Source organism: Struthio camelus, chromosome 20 (assembly GCF_040807025.1).
Source record: "Struthio camelus isolate bStrCam1 chromosome 20, bStrCam1.hap1, whole genome shotgun sequence".
NCBI classification, from domain to species: Eukaryota; Metazoa; Chordata; class Aves; order Struthioniformes; family Struthionidae; genus Struthio; species Struthio camelus.
Window position 1 is genome coordinate 2,142,383 of NC_090961.1, and position 24,259 is coordinate 2,166,641.

Consider the following 24,259-nt stretch of genomic DNA (forward strand, 5'->3'; position numbering starts at 1 on the left):
TCCAGAACAGTCAGATGCCTGGGATTAGGGAGAATTACTGCAGGACAGCTGAAAGCTAACTTGAACCCAAGAACACGAGGCTTTGTCTCGATTTTCTGTGAGAAAAACAGAGCTCACCAACCCCGTCCGGCTTGCGAAGCCCAAACTGCCTAACGACCCGGCAGATAAGCCTGGATTTCCCCTCGTTTCAAACAGCCACTGAGGAATCCATGTGGAAGAAGCCAACTCTCCGCCCGGAAACGCTGCTTCTAGGTAACCGCTCACTAATCGTACGGTTTTCCCTCTTCAGGCGGGGTGTGAAAGCCAGGCGGGGCGTGCGCGGCCCCGAAGCCCTGCCTCGCACCTCAGCCCGGCGGCCGCCCCCGGGCTGCCAGGCGGCCTCGGCGCAGGGCCGGCCCGGGCGCCGCGCTGCCCCGGCCCCCTCAGCCCGGCGGCGACGCGCGCGCCTCTGGTGAGCGCTGACACTGACGGCCCAGCCCCTCAGCGGCGTCGCGACCCCGGGGGCGGCGGCTCCTGTCCCCGCTGAAGGGAGAGGGGGCGGCGGCGAGTCTGTCTCCCTCCCCGCCCTTCCTCCTCTTCCTCCTCCTCCCCTGCCGCCACACACCTGCCTCTCGCCGCGCCGCCAGGCCCGCCGGCGATGCGGAGGACCCTGCCGCGCCGCTTGCGTACGCTGCGCCCGGCACGCTAGCACCTACGCTGGCGGCTACGCCACTTGCGCACAGGGAGCCCTCTCAGGTGCAGCGCCCGCCTTGACGGCGTTACGGAGAATTCGTAAAAAGAAGACTAACCTCTTTGAGGGATTTTACGTAAGTGACGTTCATAGGTGCGGGCTTGGACTCTTAACCCACGCAGAGATAGGCGCTCTCTAAGCCGCAGGAAGCCCTCTCCCGCGGGTGGGACTGCGCAGTTTACGCGAGGCGTAGCGACCCCAGGTAGGAAATCTGACAGGCAGAGCCGAGAAGCCTTACGTCAATTCCGTAAGGCTGCGTTGGCCTGCCGCGAGGAGGGAGGAAACGGCCCCTTCCGCGCCACTCCGGAATTGGCGCTGCGGCCCGGCATCTCCCTACGCAGTTGGCGTAAGGCTCCCTCTCAGGTGCAGGGAGGGGGCGGGCTCACGTTGCCCGGCAGCCCCAGCCTATGGGGGCGCTGGGCGCTGTCACGTGCCGGAGCCCCGCTCGCCGCTGCGGAGCCGGAGGAGCTGGCCGGGGGCACGGAGCCGGGACGGGGCCGGGGGCTGCGCCGGGGCCGGCGGCGAGCGGGGTAAAGGCGGGCGGGGCGGCGGGGAGGGGTCCGAGCGGCAGACAGCCCTCTCCGCGCGCCCCTTGGCGACGGCGGGAGGGAGGGAGGGAGAGAGGGGGGGGGAGGGAAGGCGGGCGGGCGGCGGGCACCGCTCCTCCCACTGCACCGGGCACTGCGGGCAGGAGGCAAGGGCAGGACACGGCGCGGGGGGCGGCGCGGCGCGGGGGAGGGGAGGGGAGGCGGCGCGTGAGGCGGGGGGGGGCGCTACCGCGCGCGCTGAGGGGGGCGCGCGCGGCGGCCGTTGGGGGCGGCCGTTGGAGCCGTTGGGGCGGCGGCGGCGGCGAGGGCTGCCCGCTCGCTGAGGGCCGAGAGCCCGCGCTGAGGGGCGGGAGGGGGGGGTGGAGATGAGGGGCCGGGGGCCGTTGCGGGAAGCGGTCTCTTCCCCCACACCGCCCCCCCCACCACCACCCCTCGGCGGGGTCCGGCGCGGGGCGCGCAGGCGGCCGCCCTTGCGCAGGAGCCGGCTGCGCGGCGCGCGTACCTGTCAGCGGGCGCGCAGGTGGCTGCGTGCGCGGCAGCTGGTCGGGGCAGGCCGGTTACAGCGTCTCGGTCCGGCGGCGGGGCAAAGTCCCCCCGGTTTGCGGCGAGCGGTCACCTGGCCGGAAGGGTCCCGTGGCGGGAGGAGCGAGAGGTCCCGTCCCTGACAGCAAAAGGGATCCTCTCTATGCCAGAGAGGTGCTGTGGGACAGGCAGGCGTTTGCGTGGAGCGGGTGCCTTGGAGGCAGACTGACTGAACAACAGCAATGGCTCATAATCAAAAGTTTGCTGTGAGCTCAGTCATTGCAGTGCACCACAGCGTCCGCTCTTCTGACCTGCTTTTTGAAATAGCGATGTTCACCGTTCTCAGTAACTTGACAGCGTTCTGTGCGGTACCGAGGAGGCCCACCCCTCCGATAGCTTTACAGCCTTCCTAGTTTTGAAGAAAATATTTTCAGGATTTTGATTTATGTTTTTTTTTTTCCCCCCGTTTCTGTGTTTGCTTTGTACTGGATTTTGTTAATCATTAATCCACTAATATCTGTGGAAGCTAGATCCTCAAAGCAGTAGTTGAGGAGGCAGTAGAAGGAAACTGAGTAGAGCAAAAGTTGAGTTTTGAATAAAAATAGAAATATGCATTATGTAGCTAAATGTCTTATTATTTATTTACATGGCCCTGAAAATGGTACCGTGTGACTTACAGAAAGTAAGAAGAAAATGTCCTGCTCCGAAGAGCCTGCGTTCCAAATAACTCGGACACAATACTGCATTAAGAAAATAAACTATTTCAAATCTGCAGTCCCAAGAACTGTTTGCACAACTTTAAATTAAAATGGCTGTGCTTACACAACTCTTGTTCTAGTGTGCTTTCAGAACGTGGTCTTACAGGGTAAAGAGAGAAAAATCAAACTCATTTCCTTCATTCATGCAGAATAATTTAACATCCTTGAAAAGAAAGGAGAAGGAAGAGCTGCTTGGCTTGCAAAATTTGTTTGTTTGTTTTAAAGATGTGATAACCATTTAAGAGAGACCCAAAGGAAGCAATTGAGGAGGCAGAGGGCCTAATGTTTGCTGAGAGGAAAGAAGGAAGGAAAGATGATGAAAAGTGCTGCCTTTAACTGGGGGCCAAAAATGCCTTAAAAACATGAAATGTAAAAGGTTTTTGGAAGGGGGAGGGAAGGAAGCTCTGTCAATGTCTCTATACTGATTATATTGCTCTGTTCCTTTATTATCTGTGCAAGATGGTTGCTCCTAGCCTCTAAAAAGCAAGAGTGTTTTCCCAGCATTTAAATAGTCTAGGTCTTAGATGGACTATCAAAAATTTTTAAAAGATGGTTGTAGTTACTTCCTGCGAGTGTGGAGAAGAAAAGAAAAGCCATGTGAGCAGACAGAGGCTGGCTGTAGATTCTGCTGATTTCTTGGTCATTTGCAAAAAGTTGGACTTGCCTTTGAAAGTTCTTGGCAAGTGTCATTTGTTTCTATCCAAAACTTTCCAATGCTTTTCCTCTGGTTCATGTTGGTGTTGAATGAAAGGAGAGATAGGGGAAGGAATGGGAAAAGATTGCTAATAGTAAGGTTTTAATATCTTCAGTTTTCTATTTCTAATAATAATGTCATTGATAGTGTAATCCTAGTGCTGTTTTGGCATTTCTGGCAGAATCGTTGGTCCTTGCTGATTTTCCTACTCCTGTTTTTCTAAAGGGATTATATTTGCATAGGCTATTCATCCACACTAATCATTATTATTGAACTATTGACAGTATTGTCATATCTTCATAAAAAAAGATGCTGATGAAGCCCTGGTTCTTGCTTCAAGAAGTTGACAGGCTAAATGTGAGATAGAAATCTAGGACTTAATTCATTGGGGGAACTGGAGAAAAATTCTATCTAGAAATACTTGGAGGGTGAGGGGAGCCACAGGTGATAACTGGTATGAAGGTTGCTGAAGAAGTGACCTAATCTAGCTGTATGGATTTGGTTAGAGGAAGGAATTCCAGACACGATTGGCCTCATAACAAAGGTTCAGGAAAAAATGGGAAGAAAGGATATGCAAATAGAAAGATGTAACAGAAGTGGTACAGACAGGGGCATAGGTGTGCAGATCCTTAAAGCAGAGTCTTGACCTAGCTAAGCAAAAGATAGAAAGCCATTGGGGAGAGTAGTGTGATGAAAACAGAGGGCAAAATGTATACCTTTCCTAAACAACAGAGAAATATTTAAACTTTGGATGTACAGATTTCAGGGAGCCTTGGTTCTGACTCTTGAGCAGAACCTGTTTCTGTGAATTTTCATTCAGTAATGTGATGCTCAAGGTTGCAAAGCTCTTTTGTTTTGAAGCTCCTCAGTTTATGTTCCCCTAAGGTTTGTGGTGGGACTGTAATTTTTTTTTTTCTGAGCTATCTCTCATCTGAAAAGTGAATCCTGTTTGGAAATTGGGGGGGGAGAGAAGGGAACTAGTCCAAGCTGCTTCTTGTTGTGAAAAAGCCTTACTGTAGAATCATAAAAGCTGCACTTTTTCCATGGAATGGAAGTTCAGCTGGAAGCAGCTGAACTTTGAAACTTGGCGTGTAAATAGAGCTCTTTGAAGAGCATGTCCATGGCTGGAAAGCGGGGAGAGGGAAATACCCTGGCTGGTTAACAAGCTTATGAGCATGTAAAAAGCCACTGTGAGCATGCTCATTGAAGTATCTCTTAAAACATTCCAGAGAGGTTTGCACAGTCTTGTCCTAGGTTGTGGTGATGTACATATACCTGAAAGTGGCCAGGATGTCTAAGTGTAAATACGAAACTGAAAGGAAGTGGCAGTTTGAGTATTTCTGTACAGCGAGATGGATGAGGGGGAGTAGCCAGGGCGATTGAGACAAACGTAATTTGAAATGTATTGTTCATCTGAGGGAGACACAAGGAAGGCAAGAATGCTGAGGTTTGACCTACCTCTTTATTAGGATAACTTGTAGCTTTTGGTGTTGATGAGTGTAGCCGTGCCAACAGAAGACTTTAGCATGGTGTTTTGATCTCTCTAACTTATTTTGTCTCGAGGTGGGGGAGGGAGGGCTTTTTTGTTATAATGACCTACACAGGAGGAGCACTTGGCTGATAGAGCATGCTGGATTTGCTATAAACTGAGCAATATTGGCAAGTAAAGGTCACTGTAATTCAGGGCTGTGTATGCAGCAGTGATGAAATTAAAGGAAAAAAGCAATGTGAAAATTGCAGTTACAGGTTTAAGATAATAGGAAGATTCAAAATTTAAAAATTCTTCTAGAAATCATAGTTTAAATTTTAGTATGGTTATTGTACTTACAGTGTGCTTTTGACAAATAGAAACTTCATATTTCATATTTAAGGAAACAGAATTTTAAGCTGCCCTACCTGAAATATTTACTGGTTTCTTTGTTAAAAGCAATGATTAATACTAACTACAAGACTAGAGACATTTTTTTTTCAGCTGTACTTCTGCATTTCTTGGTACTTCTGTAGTTTTTCTTTCTTATGTGCGAGTCTTTCACTGAGTACCAATGACAGAAAACATGGATAAAATGGTGCATATACTGTATAAACTCTCAGATAGTGCCTCCTTTTAACTTCACTGAAAAACTGCAAGCTGATGTCCCCTTGGGAAAAAGCATGCCTGGGAATCTTACGAATGATATGGGCAAGTTAACATAATAAACCCCTTGCGCTTTGGATTTTTAGACTCTGTTTTGTAGCTAAATTACCTTTTGTCTCTGGTTGTCTTATTCTAAACATCATGGAATGAAAGAGAACTGAGAGAATTCTTGGACCCCACTTCATCTTGGTCTGTTGCCTTGTATTCATACTTTTGCTTTGCAACGCATATGCTGACCTTTCTTTTAATTTCCTATGCAGTACAGGAATGTAGACAAGGTGCTGATTATAGGAGAAACCTAAGAAAAAATTCTGAGTATGTCATTTGTTCTGCTATTACTGAGAGGTATGTAAAGCATGGTACTGGGCTGCTCTTTCCCTCATTCTCTGGTAGCTAAAGCCATGAATTCTGAGACTAATCTTGTATGTGGATTTTCCATGCAGCTGAGCGGGGCTGCTGTGTTACTGGACCATCTGCACGTTTGCTGATTTGGTTTCTCAAGTAATAAAGGCCATGGATTATTAAAACCTGTGCCTTCATTGTTTTATTTCATTGATTTTTGTATAACTGTGAAAAAACTTCATTTCTCTTTTGTAGTAAAATGTTTTTGTAACCTGCTGAGAAATTAAAGCTGTAAATGGATGCTAAAGAGGATTAATCTTATGAAATCCAGTTGCTAACTCATTTGGGGAGATCTCTTGGATTGTGTAAACTTAAGTGAGCGTGCTGCATGGGATGATTTAAAGCAGTTCTTTTATATTGTGGTTTGGCATACTATTTAAGAGCCTCAAGATGCTACTTGTGATTGACATAACAAAATGTAAATTATATGCTGTTTTACTAGGCTCCAATTTATCTGTCGTAAGGTTTGTGTACCAATAGTACTCAGCTCTTCTTACAGCAATATTTCTCTTTCATGTAATATCTACGTAGGGAAATAAAATTACTCTTAATTGTATGCTTAAAAAATAAAGTGGAATTGGGGCATGTCTGGCTATCACAGTAAATTAAATTTTGCTGCTTCACATTCCTTTTGTGCATTTACGTTAAATTAACTATTGAAAAATTAAACTTTTGAATATCTGATTGGGAAGAACCCTCTCTTGCTAGTGGGTAATTGTTAGTGGACAACAAATTGAACTTGAGCCTGCAATGCACCCGTGTGGTGAAAAAGGCCAGCGGTTTTTCACAAACTGGGCTGCATTAGGCACAGTTTTGCCAGCAGGTCAAAGGAGGTGATCGTCCCCCTCTACTCAGCACTGGCGAGCCACGTCTGGAGTGCTGTGTCCAGTTCTGGGCTCCCCAGTACAAGAAAGATGTGGGCCTTCTGGAGCGAGTCCAGCAAGGGCCACGAAGATGTTAAGGAACTGGAGCACCTCCATCTGGGGAGAAGCTGAGAGAGCTGGGGCTGCTTAGCCTGGAGAAGGGAAGGCTCAGGGGGGATCTTGTCAGTGGGTATAAATAGCTAATGGGAGGGTGTAAAGAAGAAGGGGCCAGACTCTTCTCAGTGGTGCCCAGTGACAGGATGAGAGGCAACGGAAACAATTTGAAGCACAGGAGATTCTGAACAGAAGAAAGAACTTCTTTACTGTGAGGGTAGTCGAACACTGGAAGAGGTTGCCCAGAGAGGTTGTGGAGTCTCCATCCTTTGAGATGTTCCACACCTGACTGGACGAGGTCCTTGGCAACCTGCTATAGCTGACCCTGCTTGAACAGGGGGGGTTGGACCGGATGATCTCCAGAGGTCTCTTCCAACCTCAACTGTTTGATGAGTCTGTAATCATGAGAGGTCACAGAACTTAATCGTAGAGAACATAGTGCATTAAGATTTTAGACTTTAAACTTCCTCATGTAGTTAGTTAGTGCTGCAAGAAGTGAAATAATGATTCAAGCTGAACCTGACATTTGACTTAACAGTAAGTGAACTTAACAGAGAGAAGCTGACATTGCCTCTTATAAATTGTCCTGCAGTAACAGCAGAAATGAGCAAGTTGATTTCTGAGGGCTTTGCTTCTGTCTCCGTTGATTCTTGGTGGGGGGGGAGACTTTCACTGAATACACTTCTTGTTTTACTTGTAATACAGCAACTATGAGCGTTAACTTAGTGATATGAGTGCTGGGCCCTGAGGTGTCTTTAGCACTCTGAGGCACAGGTGTGATGTTGCAGGCGGGAATGGTTCTCTCGAGCTATTGGATTAATTCAGTTGATCGTACCAGCAAAGAGTATCTTCCCCTAGTGGTAGTTCTCAGCTGGCAGTGTCTGCCTTGATGGAAAAGCATAGACAAACTACAGGTGAGAGTGAAGCCCAGACACGTAAGCTCTATGGAGCTGGTTTGGAAATGTGCGCTCCACATTTCTAGAAATGAATTTTGATAATGCAGTCATAGAAGATGGAGGCTGAGAAGGCAATGGCATCCTTGTGTCTTGGGAATAAGGATCTTGGGCACACAACACTGCTGATTCCCTCTAGCGAGACTTGACCACAAAACTGTTTATCCCAGTGCCAATAATACTGTGAAATTGATATGCCGTTTTTATTTATTTATTTATTTGTGAAGATGGGATGTCAGTAACAGTGGGTTGTGATAAATCCCAGAGTTGACCCTGGTGGAGGAGGCATCAAAAATTTTATTACTTGTTGCAGGACTTTTGGTGGCTCTGTTTTTCATTGTTTTATAGCAGCCAAAAAGTTGCTGCCCATGTACCTTATTTAACCGTTTCCATAAACATGACATCTCTCTTGAATGCCCTCATCTTTACTCTTTAAAAAGAGAGAGTATACACACGTCATCAAGGAAACAAAGGCCAATATGCTGCACCCCAATGACTTTAGTTGCCATTGCTGAGGTGGATGAAGCTCTTAAATTTGCTGACTGGTATGTACCTGAAAAAAAAAGTCATTAATTTAAATGGTCCTGTCACTGCCTGCTTAGCATGGCATTGAATGGTTGTACCAAACACATCACCTGGACATTGGATGAAAGTATACAGTTAAAACAGTATAAATCAGTAGGAAAGGTTTTGTTCTATTTCAAAAAGAAGTTAAAGCTCTTTTTTTTTTTTTTTTTTAAGTAGGAAGCAGTCAGCTGTCAAAGGTGAGGCTGGTGCCGTGTTTCTATTATAGTATGCAGGATGATGATAAAGGGTCCAACTCTGTAACCTTACGTAGATAAGATGAATGAAATTGAGTTGGGATGTTTTTGTCAACCTTGGAAACAAATAACATGTTATCAGTAGATCTCAAAGTGCTGACTAATGTGTTTTAACATTTATTCGGTTTTGGAGTTGTATTTAAATAACAGCTATTTATGTGTTGTTAATTATCCGGTCCTAGATATGGCAAGGAACTGGTGAGAAGTGCCACAATGTATGGTGCTTCTGCAGTTCTGAGCCAGAAGGGAGTGGTAGCAGTCAGCACAACCTGCATAGCTGGTTTTTCCAGCTGTGCTGTGAGGAAGCTAGTGATGTTCTGATAGGTGTGTAACTGATGCTGAATCTTGGTAAAGACATCTGTTTTACAGTATGAAGACAAGACAAAATGAAAAATTAGTCATTTATTCCTATTCTTTGATACTTTACTATTTTCCCTTATATAATGTGATAATTTTTGACTCTACTTAAATTCAAAAACTCTGGAAAAGAAGGGTAGAGTTGGAGGTCTACAGAGCCTGTCTTCAGGGAGTGAAGTAGTGGAGAATACAAGAATGCACACAGCTCTACTGGTATGGTCAGCAGAATTGGGGGCTGTGGGAATGAGAGGGGATAGGTAGGGAACATGGAGCTCCAGGTAAGAGATTTGAGAGGCAAGGGTTGCAAGGAAACTCTGAAGTAGGATGATATGGGGGAGTATCGGGAGCTTGTAGAGAAAATTGAGGGTTGCAAGCTAACCATGAAAAGCTAGGAAGTGCTTAGCCCCATAACATCATGCGCTATGGTAGTTTTGCACCCATGGTCTAGCCAGGCTAGACTGACTCTAGAGTAGATGAGTAAGAGAAATTTCAGGTAGGATTGTACTTTACTGTGGAGGAGAATTGTGGAAACCTGCCTTCGTGGTTTGTTGTTGTTGTTGGGGGTGGGGGGGCGGGAGAGGTTACTTTTTTTTTTTTTTGGCTTTTTATATAAAAACATGAGAAGCATGCCCGGGTGGGGGATCCTCTGCTGTTACTGTAAATTAGGAATACTTTAGGTGAATGTCAGTTATGTAACTCCGCACCCTGAAATGCGGAAATGAGGAAAGAAAAATTTCTGTGGCCTAAGTTGTCTTCTGTGATCCTGTCCCTGAACAATAGGTGCGGTGAGAACTGGAGATTTTTTTTCATTTTTATTTATTTATTTATTTTTAGCTTGAGTAAGTGGGACTAAATTCCTGCCTGAGAACCTGTTGGAGCTAGTGGCTGGACTCTGACTAAAGTGAAGAAGCTTGGACTCACCATGGTTGCATCACAGAGACTTCTGACTTGGCTAGACTGACAATGAGATCTCAAATATAATCTGAGATATCTGCCGGCGCTATTTTAAAAACGCGTGGTGCAGATGCTTAGAAAACTTGGATTTCTACTCCTCATCCACATCCAGTTCTGATCTCTTTCCCTTTACTCTGTTAGTTGGTTTAGCTCAACAGAACATGAAGGGAAGACATAAATGCCCAAGAGCTGATTTTTCCCTCCCCTTCCTTCCTGCTTTGAAGAACACTTTTTTTTATGCCATCGATTCTTAGAATGACTGTCCTCTTTTCAGAGGGCTAAAACTGAGTAAGCAGCTATTCAGTATCTTAATGCTTCGTGTTCTCTTGACTTAACGTCTAGATAATTAGACTTAACAAATAGATGAGGGTTTGGGGTTTTTTTCTGTTTGTTTGTTTTATTACGCCGTTATGCGCAATAAACACTGTCCAAGTGTTTGATCATATAGAGACTTAATTTGTTTCTTTAGAGAAATCGGCTATGGCACTTAGACAACCCTATAGAAGGGTGAGTGCGTCACTTTGCCTCTGTACGCTTGAAATCACATACAAAATGTGTGTATGTATATATACGCTTGAAATGTCTGAGACGATATATGACAACCCAGCATGTTATTTTATGTGTATGATGCTTAAGCCTGAGATAATTGTGAACATTCCGTCTAAAAGTGGAAACAATGATAAAAAACAGAGTGCGTGAGCTCTTTCAAACCAATCACAGAGCAACATTATGACCTAGTGAAGGTCTGGTGGTTACATAGAAAATGTCGATTATGGGGAGCATTTGGCCATTTTTCAGATTTTGCCACTAATTTACCATGATTTTATTTCTTTATGTCTTAGGTTCCTCTATAAAGACCTGAAATATTTCCCTGTGTCACTAAAGCTATTAGTTTAAAACATAAAATATATTGCTATATGTTGATAGGGTAAATATGGTGACAAGTGTTCTAGAAAGAAAAGCCAGGAAGCAAAGCAAATACCAAGGGGAGACAATGCTGCTAACTTCTTTGCATCTGGTGGGTGAGGGTGCAATTGATGGCTGCCAAAAATACGAGCTCGGAAAAGTAGCTTGGTTTGCTCTGAGCCCACATCTGTACACACCTCCTCATCTCTACAGATGGCCAGGAGGCTGAAGAGAGAACACAGTTGTCTATATTTGTGTAAGAAAAAAGAATCATGACTCCCAGCTTGAAGGCAAATAAACCTCCTGTAATTGGGATATTTTCATCAAAGAATTTGGTTTAATTTTTAGCTTGAGCAAATTATGTAAAACCTGATATACTGTTCTTGATTGCTGAATAAATACTTTTTTTTTTTATATGTTGCTTTGTATTGAAAGGCAAGTGGTTGGAACAGGACTCTCTATTCCTTTCGAAACTACCCTGTTAAGGAATACATTTGATTTAGAACTTTTCTTTGCATGTTTATCCTGTAACAACGTATCAATAATCCTGTAACAACGTATCAGTAGAATACTTTTGCATTTTTGATTTCACAGTACTTTACATTTTAAAAAGAACAACTGTCACTGTCTAAATAGTAACAGTGCTGTTTGAGTCGACCATGAGAAAAGGCACAAAAATAGAAACAAAATATTTTTTTTCTTCTTTGTTTCTTTTCTGCTAATATTAGTGTGGGAATAAGATTGTAATATTTTGTAGGTTGGTTATTTCCCTACAATCTGCCTTACATCTTTTGGAGGAGTTTAGTCATTTTCCCCTATTTTGCCATGAGTTATGTATGGGGTATGGTTCAGAGCAGGTAGCTGGGAGTCAGCATTACATAAACAGTGAAGTCTTGACCAAAAATCTGTTTTTGTGGATGTGATATCATGTAATAAAATAGGAACAATTTACAAAGTGCATCTTCGGTAGTTCTTTGATTAACTTTGATTGCAGACAGTGATTGACATTTACGATTTACCTGTGCTTCAGACTGTGCTTCTAGATTTCTGATTGAACAGCCGTTCTGAATGCTTCTGAGGTTCAGCTGTGTATATTGCTGCTCCCCCTTCACCAGAAGGATCTGAAGCTGGAGGCTTCCTGCCCCTTTCAAAAACAAATGAGCAAAGTTATGTTGTTTAACTTCTTGCTATGGGGTCATAGCAAGAATGCCTGAGCTTCATGCCAAGTTTCAGCATGAAACAAAGTCAGACTGCAGAGCCGGGGGGGAAAACCCTTAAAAAGACAGTTTATAATAAACCACTGATAAAGCTACAACTGCTGAGCTACTGTGACTTATTAAAGCAGATCCTTAAGAGGGAAATGAGATATGGACTGCCTTAAACAGTATGCAATAAATTACAGTTCTTAGTTGAAAAATGTGTCAAGTGCATAAATGTGATATTTTATGCTCCTTAATACGGATTCCACATTAGAGTTATGCTGTATGTTTCAAATAGATCTGCTTTTTCTGTATAATTGAGTAGTGGCATGCCTCAGTTTTGGTTCCTGTTGAGACGCTTCCAAGTGTGCTTTTAGTAATACAACATAAGCATAGTGTCAGTGTCATAACAGCATTCCGCTTTCGGTGAGAAGTTGCAGCAGCACCATACAAAGGTGCAGTTGGTCTCTCTGTAAAGGATGATGTCAGTCATCCTTGCAGCAGCATGTCCACAGACCTTTGTGTGATGGCTGCCTAGAGTTCCATGACATTTTGAAGAGAAACAAGCAAACTGAAAGACTATTAAGGGTGAGGAAGTTTCAGAAGAGTTTGTAAGCTAAGCTGATTTGGATCAATGAGCTGCATAGGCAGAGAAAGCCCCGGTGAAACTATCAAAAGTTCCTTCAGTATTTTGAGTATTCCTCTACTGATGTTTTTGCGGTTACTGCAGTGTTTGACCATCTTTGTAGTAATGCTTCTGCAGCTGCAGTAGAAATTGTTGGCTTAGGCTGTCTCCTTGCGGTTCTCCTTCCTAAGAACTGCTTGAGGAGAGCTCATCTGGGCATGGGACTTAGTGGATCGTTTGTTGTTTTCTTTCATACTGCAATCTGTAATCTTTATGTTCATATAAACCCCTTGGCTAGCTCTTTTTTTTCCCCCCATGAATGTTTGATCTGTGTGTGGTGTTCACAATTCTTCTGGCAAAAGAAAACTCCTTCATTAAGAGTTGCTTTTTGTTTGCACTAGGCAATACTGAATCTCAAGAGCCGACTGATTTTACTGACAGTTTAAGCAGGTGCAACTTGTCTCAGAAAGTTCCCTTTACCCCCGTTACACTACACAGTAGCAAGTCTCATGCACAATACACAGAAAATGAAATTTCGGCTGAGAACTGAGGAGTATAGGGATTTACTGTACTTCCCCTGTCTCTCCTTCTCTTTGCTGTTTCCATTTCTTGGAAATCTCTTCCATCTCTTGTGTTGAGAACGTTTGGAATAACTCCTGGAAAGACTTTTTCTGTGTATGCAGCGTTTGTGTTGGGAGATTGGATAGTAATTGGAGAGCATGCTTGCACAAAAAAATAGTCACAGGTTTTCTTCATGGTTCAGAATCTTGGAACGGATCAGAAAACTGGCAACCTTCGTACTGTAAAAGGGCTCTGTAGTGTTCGCTTTTAGAAGCGTGTAGGTAGAAGACTGTTGTGGGAACGACAGAAAAAAATGCAATTAGCTACTTCTACTGAGAAAGAAAAAATCTCTTCTAAGTTTGTCATGAGGTTGCAAAAACGTAGTGCTCTCTTCCTCGTACGTAAAAATGGGAGGTTGGAGGGAAGAGGGAGAGCAGGCAAAATTCATGCAGGGTTGGTTGATGTGGCCTGTGCTGTGCTTCCACGTTGCAGTGCTTCCAGTCTGCAGTAGCGCAAAACTGTTTGGGTTTCTTCTTGCCAGTCTCGCTGTAGCTCTTCAGCACTGCAGCACAAGAACAGCTTGCAGATGCTCCAGCGCTGAAGTGGTGAAACAGAGTAGCTGTAAAGACTACTATAGTGGGAGAAAGGAAAACAGCCAGTAGCTCTTAGCTCTGTGTTCTCTGCTGTACAGAAGACAAAATTTCTTGCCCAGAGAGCCCAGTGTGGAAAATGGAGTTCAAGGGAAGCAATGGCTTTTTGTTACATGTGTGCCATTTACTTTTCTTGTGTTTGTTTCTTAGGAGCCTAAGAGAGGATGATTTTAGAAGGAGGAAAGGGTAGCATAATAAACAGGACTGAAAAGCAACATTTGGTAGAGTTGGGCTTGTTGTAGGGATCACAGAAAAGGACTTGGGTCACTGCTCGATCATCATGTTGATGCACACGAAGTCTAGTGTCGTCAGATGTAGGATTGAATTAACCATGCTGAATGAACTCAGAAATGATAAACTGCTATTAGCCAGCTGGAACTTCACGTGGATGAGATGGAAGAGATGCTGTTTGAGGTGTATGAATTAGATACAGGTAGGGGAAGTGATGACATATGCCCTCCTGGTCATCCAGGAGTTTTTTCGAATTGTAGGGGATAAGGTTTCAGGGCCTCCGTCCTTTTTTTTGAGATAGCCACCTAACACCTGGTGTGATGGCTACAGTCTTTTTTGGAGAGAAGCGTGAACTCTTCTATCATCCATGACCTGCTCCTCTGCCGTGTACAACTTTAGAAAAACCAGGTGGCAAGGGCAGCTACTTGCTCCCTTAGCAGCGTGTTCGGCAGTGGCCATATGCCGCTGCAATCTAGGGTCTGCACTAGCCTTTTGACCTTTGATTTGTTGATGCATGTAGCTCATTATATGAGTTTTTTGAATCTTGGCTGTTTCAGGGTGGACTGAATATCTCTTTCTGTTCTTGGGTTGGAAGCAGTGGTCTGTAAGCAATGGGCTGGCGTTCGGAGAATGCGTCAAGACTTGTTCCTTTGAACATGCCCGTGGCCAAAGGCTTTTAGGACTCAGAATTCTTTGAGGCCTAAATTAGTGTCATGGTTTTGGTAATGTGAAGAATTAGTTTCTCTGCATATACATTGTCTGCAGTCAGCTGTTTGTATGTATCTGCATTTCTTCCAGTTCCTAAAAATAAGCAAGAAACAAAATCATGGTGGTGGGATAAACCCCAACATTATGTACCCCATTCTGTGTCTCAGAAATGCACTTCAGTTTTTTACATCTTTGCACTGAAATGTGGACCTTCTGCTCCCTTTCTCAATGTGATGAAGGGTTTGGGATGAGATGCAGAGTGTGGTACAATAAGGCAAGCAGCGGCTAGTCAGCGATCGTATGTTAAAGGGGGGCTCCTTTCTCCCTTAAAATAGCAGAAAGCAAAACTTACTTTTCAAAGTTCTCTGCATGGCCAAGGTTTTTCGCCATGTTGCCATGTTGACTTCAACAAAGCAGTGAGTTTTGATACTGAAGTTCTACTTTGTGTTCTCAGATGGTGTAGTGGTAGCAGCTAAACCGGTCCCATTAACAATATTGGGAGCTTCAGTACCCAATGTTGGGTACTTTTTCAAGTACCACTACTACTGAGCTTACATGGGGACTTTCATGCATCTGGTGCTAGTGCATGAAGTGCTTTCACAGAAAAAGAGGAATCAGGTATGTTGCAGTATTTAAAGAGGAAAAGGCAGGGGCTGGAGTCCTGGAGATGATTAGGTTGTTTAGAGGAACCTCTGCAGCATCATTCTATTTTCACAAATCGAAGAGGAGGCAGAAGTGGCTCTCTTTTGTGTTGCTGAAAGATTGAAATAGAAGGCACTGGTTTTGAATGGCTTGAGGCTATTATATGATTGGGAAGGCTATCCCTTCCCCCTCCTGCCTCCCCCCTCTCACTTCCCCCCCCCCCCCAAAAAAAAAAAAAGAAGAAGAGGAGAGACTAATTGGAAATAATGCTTATACTGACTTTGGGCATCTTATTTTATGCTCTAAACAGGTAAACTTTGGCTTTTCTTTCAGATCAGGCAGTGAACTTCTATATTGTGTATCACAAGCAGTTCTTAACCCTAACCACAATGGTGTTGCTGGAGCTTGTGGGCTAGTCCTCTGTGTTGTGCTTGCCCTTAGTGTATGAAGGGAACTTACTATCTTTTGAGAAATTTTGAAATGGTGTCATATGAAAATTATGTAGCCTTTGTTTTTTTTTCACTTCTCCTCTAGTAGTGGACACCTGAATATATGCCTTTCACCAGTGTTAGAGGCAAGACTGGATCGTCGGTGAAGCACCTTATGAGTTGTTGATTGCTATGCTGTAGAACGTCAAATTAGGCGTTTTTGTGTGTGCATGCCTGCCTTTCAGTACTTTATAGGCATGTAAGGTGGATTTTCTCTAGAGGAGAATCTGCATGTACTGCGGGGCAGAACTCTTTTTACTAAGTGTGATCAAGTCACCTACCCTCCTGATAGAAAAATCCATGTCAGTTCATGCAGCTAAAATGTGGAGTATAGTCTGTCAAGAGCACTCACTTTCAGAAGATTAATTTTAATGTTGCTTTATAGTGAACAGTAATTTGCTGATCTTTGTCTGTTATGCAATTTTACATTTCTGAATAAATAGGATAGGCAAAACTTTTTTTAAGGAACCATTGTGATGTATGATATATGCTTGGAAAAATATTTATTTATTCTAGAATCAACTGCTATTGAATAACCTATTTCTTACACACACCTCTCCACCCATTGAGTAGTTAGTGGTTTTGTAGCTTTGTAACTGTAGGGTTTTGAGTTTGTAAAGCAAATTGGGTACATTTATGTGACTTTACTGCTCTAGAAGGCAGACAGTTATCCAACTCTTACACTGTTTAGCTTGCTTTACCTTTTGCTTTACCTCTTGCATGCTGAATTTTCAGTGTTTTCATTTTTATGAATCCTTTTAAGGAAAATAACTACTAAATGTTTGGTGAAATCAGCCACAGCCTTATAGGAGATAGGTGCTTCCCTTTGTGACCGATGGCAAACACGCTTGCAATTTCATTCTGGAAAACAGCCTGCACGTTAGTGGTCAAAACTAATGGCTAGCTGTGTGTTTGGAACTGTTTTTTAGGTAACCCATGATGCCTGAATACAGTACCTTTTCCTTCTGTGTCTCACAGAAAATGAGACCTTTTTGATCTTTAAATGAGCTCCACATGAGGGAGGAGGGAGGACAGGGCCGTCTCATCAAGGAAGACCATGTTTAAGAGGGGTGCCGGGAGCATAAGAATCTCCTTTTTCGTTCCCCATATCCCCTGGGATAGGGGACAACTTTATCAGAAGTCCCAGTCCCAGGTGGTATTAGTGTGTCACCCATTGCTACTTTGAATATAATTTGGCACTGAAAATACTTTGCTCTGCAGGGCTGTTCTGAAGAAAAATTGCAAGGGTTGAATGCTTCCATCTGTTGATAGGCAATTGCCTGTCAGTGCGTCAACTTCACATGTGCTTTGCTAGGTAACAAAAAACTGGCAAGTCTTGACAAAAGCAGCAGTTGCTTCTTTCCTTCTTTTCCCAGCAGTGGTGCTAGAAAAGAAATTTGGAGCACCTTCAATGCTAGTGAATGATAGCACACAACTTTTAGAAGTTTACCCTGTAACACACAAATTCTGCTAGAGGCTACAAGTTGCTAACAGACCTGAGCAGTTGGCATAACATACTGGTAGGTTGTTACGACTGACTGAAGTTATTCTTGGAAGGCTTGTGCAGTGAAGCCCTAGATGTGTGTCCTTGATTACAGCAAGCAGCATTTATAAAACATAAACTGAAAATTTGAGCTGAATGTGCCGGAATTGGGTGAAGGGCTCCTCCTGCCTTTCATGCTTACAATGTTTGCAGTTATCGCAGGAGAACTTTTGAACTCAAATCTGGGAGAGAGCAGGACAATGATTCTTGAATGACCAGGAGTTGTGTTTTTGAGATGTTTTTATCTCATGTTACCTAATACAGGCTTACACTCAAATTTTAGAGTGTGCCTGAAAGTAATTTCCTTTTCTTCAAAACCAGAACTATATGCTAGAACTTAGTCTCCAGAACGAGATGCGCAGAGTGGAACTGCATAGCTTCCCCTTATCTTGCAAAATGGTTCAGGTCCCTTGCTGGTGTGCTGAAGTGTTCTTATTTTTTCTGGCTCCTGTTCTGGAAAACAGACCTGGAGTGCCCTGCTGCCTAGCAAAAGGGAGACTTCATTGGTCTCTTCTGAAAGAAACACATGATGTTCCTGAGTCCCCTCAAAAGAGTGGAGTGCTCCAAAAATGTGAGGCCTGAAAACAGGAATTTTGAACTAGATTCCTGAGTTCAGTCACGCCATATTCAGATATTAGACAGCTAATTTGAGTCTCGTGAATCTACATGTAAGTGTTGTCGAGCATTTATTATGTCAGTTTGCCAAGCTAGCCTGCAAAGGCTGTCTGTGGTCCTTTGAGGGAGAGAGTGACTAGCAGAAGAAGCCAGTAGTGCAGTGTCTGTCCAAACGGAACTAAAAAAGCCTAACGGTGAAAAGTTAGAAGAGAGAGAGCATGCTCTCGCGCTTAATGTGTGCACTAAACAAAAGCTAACATCTATTCCCAGTCCTACCACTGATTTTTCTGTGGCTTTGGGCAAGTCACTTAAGTCTTTTGGGGTTAGGGTCTTTTCTAAATGCAAACCATGTAAAATTTGCATCTGCCTCGGGGATTGGAGACGTAATGTTTCTGAAGTGTTGCAAAATTCTGGAATGTGTATAGCTCTGTTCAGCTGGCTGGTTTTTTGTTCTCTACAAAAGCATGTTGACGCTTGATATTGCAATCAATATGGAGGTCACTAAGTGGTATGTTCTAGTCCCTGCTGTGAAGCCCAGCCTGAAAATTATTATCTCCCAGAGGTTAGCAATGGAGCAGTGGGTAGTACTGTCTATTTACCGGCAGATGGAGGAGTTTATTTCTTTGGTTTGTAACCTCTGCGTGGTTTCGTTCAACTTACTGTTCGTGGTGTTGCAAGAAACCTTTTAAGCGGCTGCAGAGGCAGTGCTAGTGAACTTACACAGATTGCCAGTTGCTTCCATAAAACAGCTTGGTTACACTTTCATGCTTTGTTAAGTATCTGGTTGCAGTAGTTAAGAGCGAGATCAGAGAGTCTAGAAATATCATATATTCTGCCCGTGGTAAATGGAAAACATTTACCACAACCACTTTGAAAGTGAGCTGGCCTGGTGAATTAATGTAGTTAAGTAAATAGTCTTATTCAGAAAACTATGCCGATTGTCCTATGGAGATAATTTTGATTCCTCTCCTAGCTTTTAATTTTCATGGTGGTGTTCCAAGAAGAGAAAACTGTAGTTAAGTTTTGTTCTCAGCACAGAGATAAGTGGAATGTCTCTGTTGCTTGTCTGAAACCATGTGTTGAAAGACATGATTTTTTCCTAACAGTTTTGCAGAGTAATAGGACACAATATGATTTGGATTGCAGAAGGCACATGCTGGGTCACTTTACAACCTGCCAAGTTCTAATTTGCAGTTTCTAAAAAAATATAAAGCAAACGCTTCAGTGCCTGCAGAAATCATCATTCTAAATTTAACTTGCAGATTTTTGTCTCAGTAAAACCTGGAACTATCTGATGGCATTTGTCCTTTGAATTCCAGGGACCAGCTTTTCCTACCTTAGAGTTCTAAGAGCTCCGGTGGTTCTGGCGTTCTGCTCCTGATCCTGCAGTGTATGAGTTGCAAATGCTTCAGAAGAAAACTCTAAATGAGAAGTGTCAGCTAAGTTTAATTATTTCCTTTTTATTTCTCTTAAAAACAAACAAAAAGCCTTTGGAAAAATATTCTTTCCCCTTGTTGTTATTTTCTTTACTGTGTTCCCACAATTAGTTAAGGATGAACTGACTTTTAAAAACAGTCCTAATGGGCTTCTGAATGCTCTGTTGCATTTAAGTGTAGGACTCTCCCAATATCACTGACTGGGAAGGCCCAATCACCAATACAGTGATTTTTGTTTCCACAACGAAGGTGCCATGCAGAGTGCACAGAAGAACTCATAGAACAGCAGAAGCAAGGGCCAGTTCAATGCACAAAACATCCTTTTTTTTAAAAAAAGTATGTAGGTGTGTTGTTTCTCATTAACACAAAAGTTTCTGTTTTCTTAGAGTTGAATCTCGTTGGAACTGTGGTATTAGCTAGATTGACAGCATTAGAAGTTGACATTCTTTTACCACTAAACAAAGTATAGTTTAGGTATTAACAAACAAGTTTTTTTCTTTGTTTTGGGGTTTTTTTGTGCTGTCAAGAGGAGAGTTCAGTGTCCATGTCTCTTTGGTTCTTGTTCTCTTCTGTAGTATCCTGTATTAATGATGGTGTTGTGACATGAGTACAAATTTTTATCAATGACTGAGTGGGTCATTTAACAGATGAAGACTCTCATCTAAGTTTATCATAACTTCTCACTGAGGGATGAAAGATTTAATACCATATTTCCCAGCTTGGGAGGAGATTGAATTTATAGAGTAGCTGCTTTTTTATTCTGGCTTTGAACCTGCCCTCAGTGTCCTGATCCGTCCACTCTCCCACTCTAATGTGTTATGTGCTTTCCAGGTGCACCTTTTGAAAATAAATAAATAAATAAATCCTCCTCGTTTGCTTTGAGGAGCAGCAGGTTTTCCTGTTATCTGGGGAAACTGAAGTGGCTAGACATGAAACATAGTTAATGGCCCAAAGTAAACAAACTTGGTTTATTTTTCTCCAGCCTTTCCCTTGATAGTAAATTCAAGTGTTACTTTTAGCAGCTATAGCATATGGGGGGAGCTTTGGCGGAAAAGTGAGATTTTTGTTTTTATTGCTGTAAATTGATCTCTTTGCAAAGCTGAGAGCATTCTGAATGCTGCTATTGATTGTACAAAGTCTATTTATTTCCCTCATAAAAATGAGTATGTGCCTCCTTTTAGACTGGAGTCACAACAGCTTGCCATCATGCTGTTTTGTTCCCTAACCTGGATGTCATCATATTATTATGTCATCTTATCTCCGCAAACTCACTAAAACTACTAGTTCCTGTGGCTTGCGGGAAGCCTTTTGCCTCCAAGATACTGGTGTTGATCCACAGCCTTATATTTTGCTGGTCAGAGATGGGTTGCTTAATGTTGATAGGGAGAACGAGATACGATGTTGATTTACTTGATCTCAAGGCAACAGCGGTGGGTGGCAAAGATTAGGGGAGCTTTCTGTTAACACACAAAGAGCCAGAAGTGTTTCATGCTCTTCTGAGTAAAGTTGCACACTAGAGATGACATGATTATCCATGAAAAGAGAGTAAAGAAATTCATAGCTCTGTATGTAATTGAAAGAGACCAGAGTGAAAAAGCCGTGTCCATGTTCTTAAAATGGCATCTGAGTGGGACTGGCAGACTTTACTGATAGTTTCTTGTGTATTTGTTATTTAATTAAAAAGGTAAAAATAGCTTGACTGTAACTTTTTAAGCTCGAGGTCAATTAATTAGAACACTTATATTTTCCGAAGACATTAGAGAATATAGTGCTACAGTCCCCTAAATGTAATTTTGTTAACTCTTCTTTTTAAGTACTTCAGTATCAGGTTAAAAATAAAAAAGGCTGTGAAATTCAGTGCTCACCTCAGGCAGTTCCTATGGATGAGACTGACAGATAACTTATTTACACTAAGAAATTAATCTTGCAAACTAGCCTGTGGTCTTCAATCCAAGCATCACCACCAATGATGGCCGTTGCAAAAGTCATCTTTTTTCCCTTTTACATAGATATGCTGTACTGTGCTAACTGGAGAGAAGAGTAACAGGTGAATTTTGTGTTTGAAGTCACTCGGCAGATCTGATGGTGCCTGCATGCGGGGTAGATACGCTGAGGCAAGAAGAGGCAGGGTACCTACCTGCTGAGACAAGGTAGAATAATAGAGAAACAAACTGAAAATAACTGGGTTGCATGAATGAGAGATGGCAAGGAAAAGGGATGAGGAAAGGAGCTGAAACAAGAAACTAAAAATGAAGAGGAGGAATGTGAGGGAGAGTACAGGTGAAGAATAAAAGGTAATCTTGATTTGGAGTGAAGGGCCTTACTAGTCCTGCATTACCTTAGTGAGTGCAAACACATGGATAAACAAACTTTTTTATGGTTAGCTTGCATTATGAAGTTGACTCCTTGGAAAAGGGTGTTCTTGGGAGCAAAGCATATTTTTACTTTGGAAAGCAGTCAGTGGAAAGAATGAATTAAATTTAAAAAAGTAGAGGTATACATCTCTAAAGCTTTTGGCAAGTTGCTGGTTAGTCCTGTGACTGATGTGCTTTCTCTCCAAGCAAGTATTCCATTACAGGGGAAATTCACTTTTGAACACACTGAAAGTAACGTCTTGCTGTTGTGTAGCTGAGGAAATTCTTCATGGCAATGCTACTAAGATATAAGTAAGAATTTATGGATCTAGATCTCCAGGTCCTCTTTTCAAAGACTCGGGCATATGCTTTGGTACAGATGTATACATAGAGGTAGACTTTGTTTTTCTGTCATTGCTGTCATCGTTTTTAAAAGATACATAGAAGCTAAGGCTTCTGAGCTTTGGTCTTTTCTTTCTTCAGGTTGGTGATATGTTTTGTGCCCCCCCTCCCCCCCGCCAATGGCAGCCTGACAACCTCAGCTGACCTTCTTTGAAACTCTTGACTTGATCATCTAAAGGTGATGGGGCTTTGAAGAGGTGTCCTCTGCAAATACAGCCCACCATAAGATTCTGAACTCTCTAATACTTAGAGAAGCTTTTAGTAACCTAGGATCTTTGACAAGATATTCTTTGACAAAGTATACATCTATACAGGAAGTAAAAAAAAATAAAATAAAAAAATCTGAACTTGGAACGTAATGGAACTAAAACATCTTCAAGTCTGATGGAGGACGTGTTCTGGCTAAGAGCACAAGAGCTCTTTGCACAGTGCTTGCAGAGTATAGTGGTCTCCTCTTCCAAATCCTTTTAAATCTTCTCTCTCTTTAAAAATAAAAAATAAAATAAAATAAAATGTCACTGAAGCAGCAAGACTGACATACTCAAAAATGCATTTAAGTGAAATTTAAGTGAAGGCTCATGAACGTTTAAACTGGCTGAAAGGCAAAAGCGCACAGTAGCTAGTGTGGATTAGCAATATTAACATTTGAAGAAGCTGGCATTTTTATCGGGGCATCAAGGAAGAAATCTTAGAGGAGAAACAGTTGCTTAAACTTCTCTATTAAGGGTCACTGGGACTTCAATCACAACAATAGCATTTGTTTTTAAAAACTTTTTAATCCTTTGAAATTTAAACTACAGTTAAACGTTATAAAAACCTGAATCCCAAGGATCTTAGTGTATTTATACTGCATTATTTGCAGGAAAAGAATTATTAAGCTTGTGTTATTTATAGCACAAAGCTATAGCATGCATGTTACTTTTCTCTTGCATCTTACTAACCATTGAGATGTGGATTAGCTTGAGACCGCAGGAGACGCCTAGTAGAGCATATATATTTTGCTGTTGGATGGTTTTACTGGTTGTTCTAAAGGACTGATATGATTGGGAACACTGAACACACTAATCAAATAAGGATCTTGTGAAAACTCACAGCTTTATATACTTCCTACAGTAAAAAAACTTATAATTCGTATCCTTAGTGCTTGAGAGCTTCTGTGGATTTCAGTGGGATTTGGTTTGAGGAAGCAGTCCCTAACATTGATTACATCTAACACGCAAAAAACCCCTTGATCTGTTATGCTGCATTTGATGTTTCTTTTAGCCATGACAGCTGCAGCTGACCTATACCTCAAGCTATCCATTAGCAGTGCCCCTGCTCAGCAGAACATTTCTGATTGGATGCAAATTCAAAGCTAATGCAGAAACTGTGTAGCAACTTTTGCAGTCTTACTAGTAGAGAGGCAGTTACTTTATTCTAAGCTAACTGTATGTGTTGGTGAGTTTGTAAATGTATTGTCCTGGCTGTGCTTCTGCTGTGCAGGAATTGGTAATGCAGAGAAGCTGCAGTAACCAGGACATGGTGCTTCAGAGAGAAATACACACAGAGAGAAGTTTCCATGTGGTTCTTAATGGAGTTATCTTGCCGATAGAGGAATTAGCTCATACCTTGAAGGAAGAAGGTCTGTTCTTAAAGTCTTTTCTTGTACAGTGGTTGGTGGTCACAAATGTCTACTTCTTTGAAGGGCCCACTAAGTTTTTAGCTCTAATGATGTTCTGTGGCAATGAGGCTACACGCTAACTGGTACCTGCAGAGACTGTATTCTAAGGATTCTAGTTGATCAGGCATTTCATCTGGGATTTAGGTTGCTTTTTTGCGGGGGCAGAGGAAGGAGTAAAATACGTCAAATATTAGATGCATCTGATGTATAGTCCATTTGTAAATTTTTTCTCACCTTTACAATATTCACCAGTAAGATTGTTTGTCATTTAGAATAAATTGTATCCTCTCTGATGCGCCTAGATGGAAAAAGTGCACGTTCTGATTTACTTCGGAGCGCAAGAGTGTTTTTTTGATTTATTAGAGATAGGGTATTTTGAATATAAAATT

The 24,259-nt window shown here is 42.6% G+C and overlaps 2 protein-coding genes across 27 annotated transcripts in view; one reads left to right on the forward strand and one right to left on the reverse strand.

Moving 5' to 3' along the window:
* CRB2 (crumbs cell polarity complex component 2) overlaps positions 1–4,784 on the reverse strand; it is a 79,467-nt gene extending 74,683 nt beyond the window's left edge. For 5 of the 10 annotated variants that reach the window (XR_011135622.1, XM_009688808.2, XM_009688511.2 and 2 more), the window contains exon 1: positions 789–887. The gene's annotated coding sequence lies outside the window, so the exon portion shown is untranslated. Of the gene's footprint in view, positions 1–117; positions 222–604; positions 659–788; positions 888–1,780 lie in introns of those variants that run through there. The other 5 variants (XM_068914613.1, XM_068914612.1, XM_068914609.1 and 2 more) reach the window with 4 other exon arrangements.
* Positions 475–24,259, forward strand: part of STRBP (spermatid perinuclear RNA binding protein) — an 82,337-nt gene continuing 58,552 nt past the window's right edge. For 7 of the 17 annotated variants that reach the window (XR_011135624.1, XR_011135625.1, XM_068914646.1 and 4 more), the window contains exon 1: positions 1,144–1,260. The gene's annotated coding sequence lies outside the window, so the exon portion shown is untranslated. The other 10 variants (XM_068914637.1, XM_068914635.1, XM_068914636.1 and 7 more) reach the window with 9 other exon arrangements.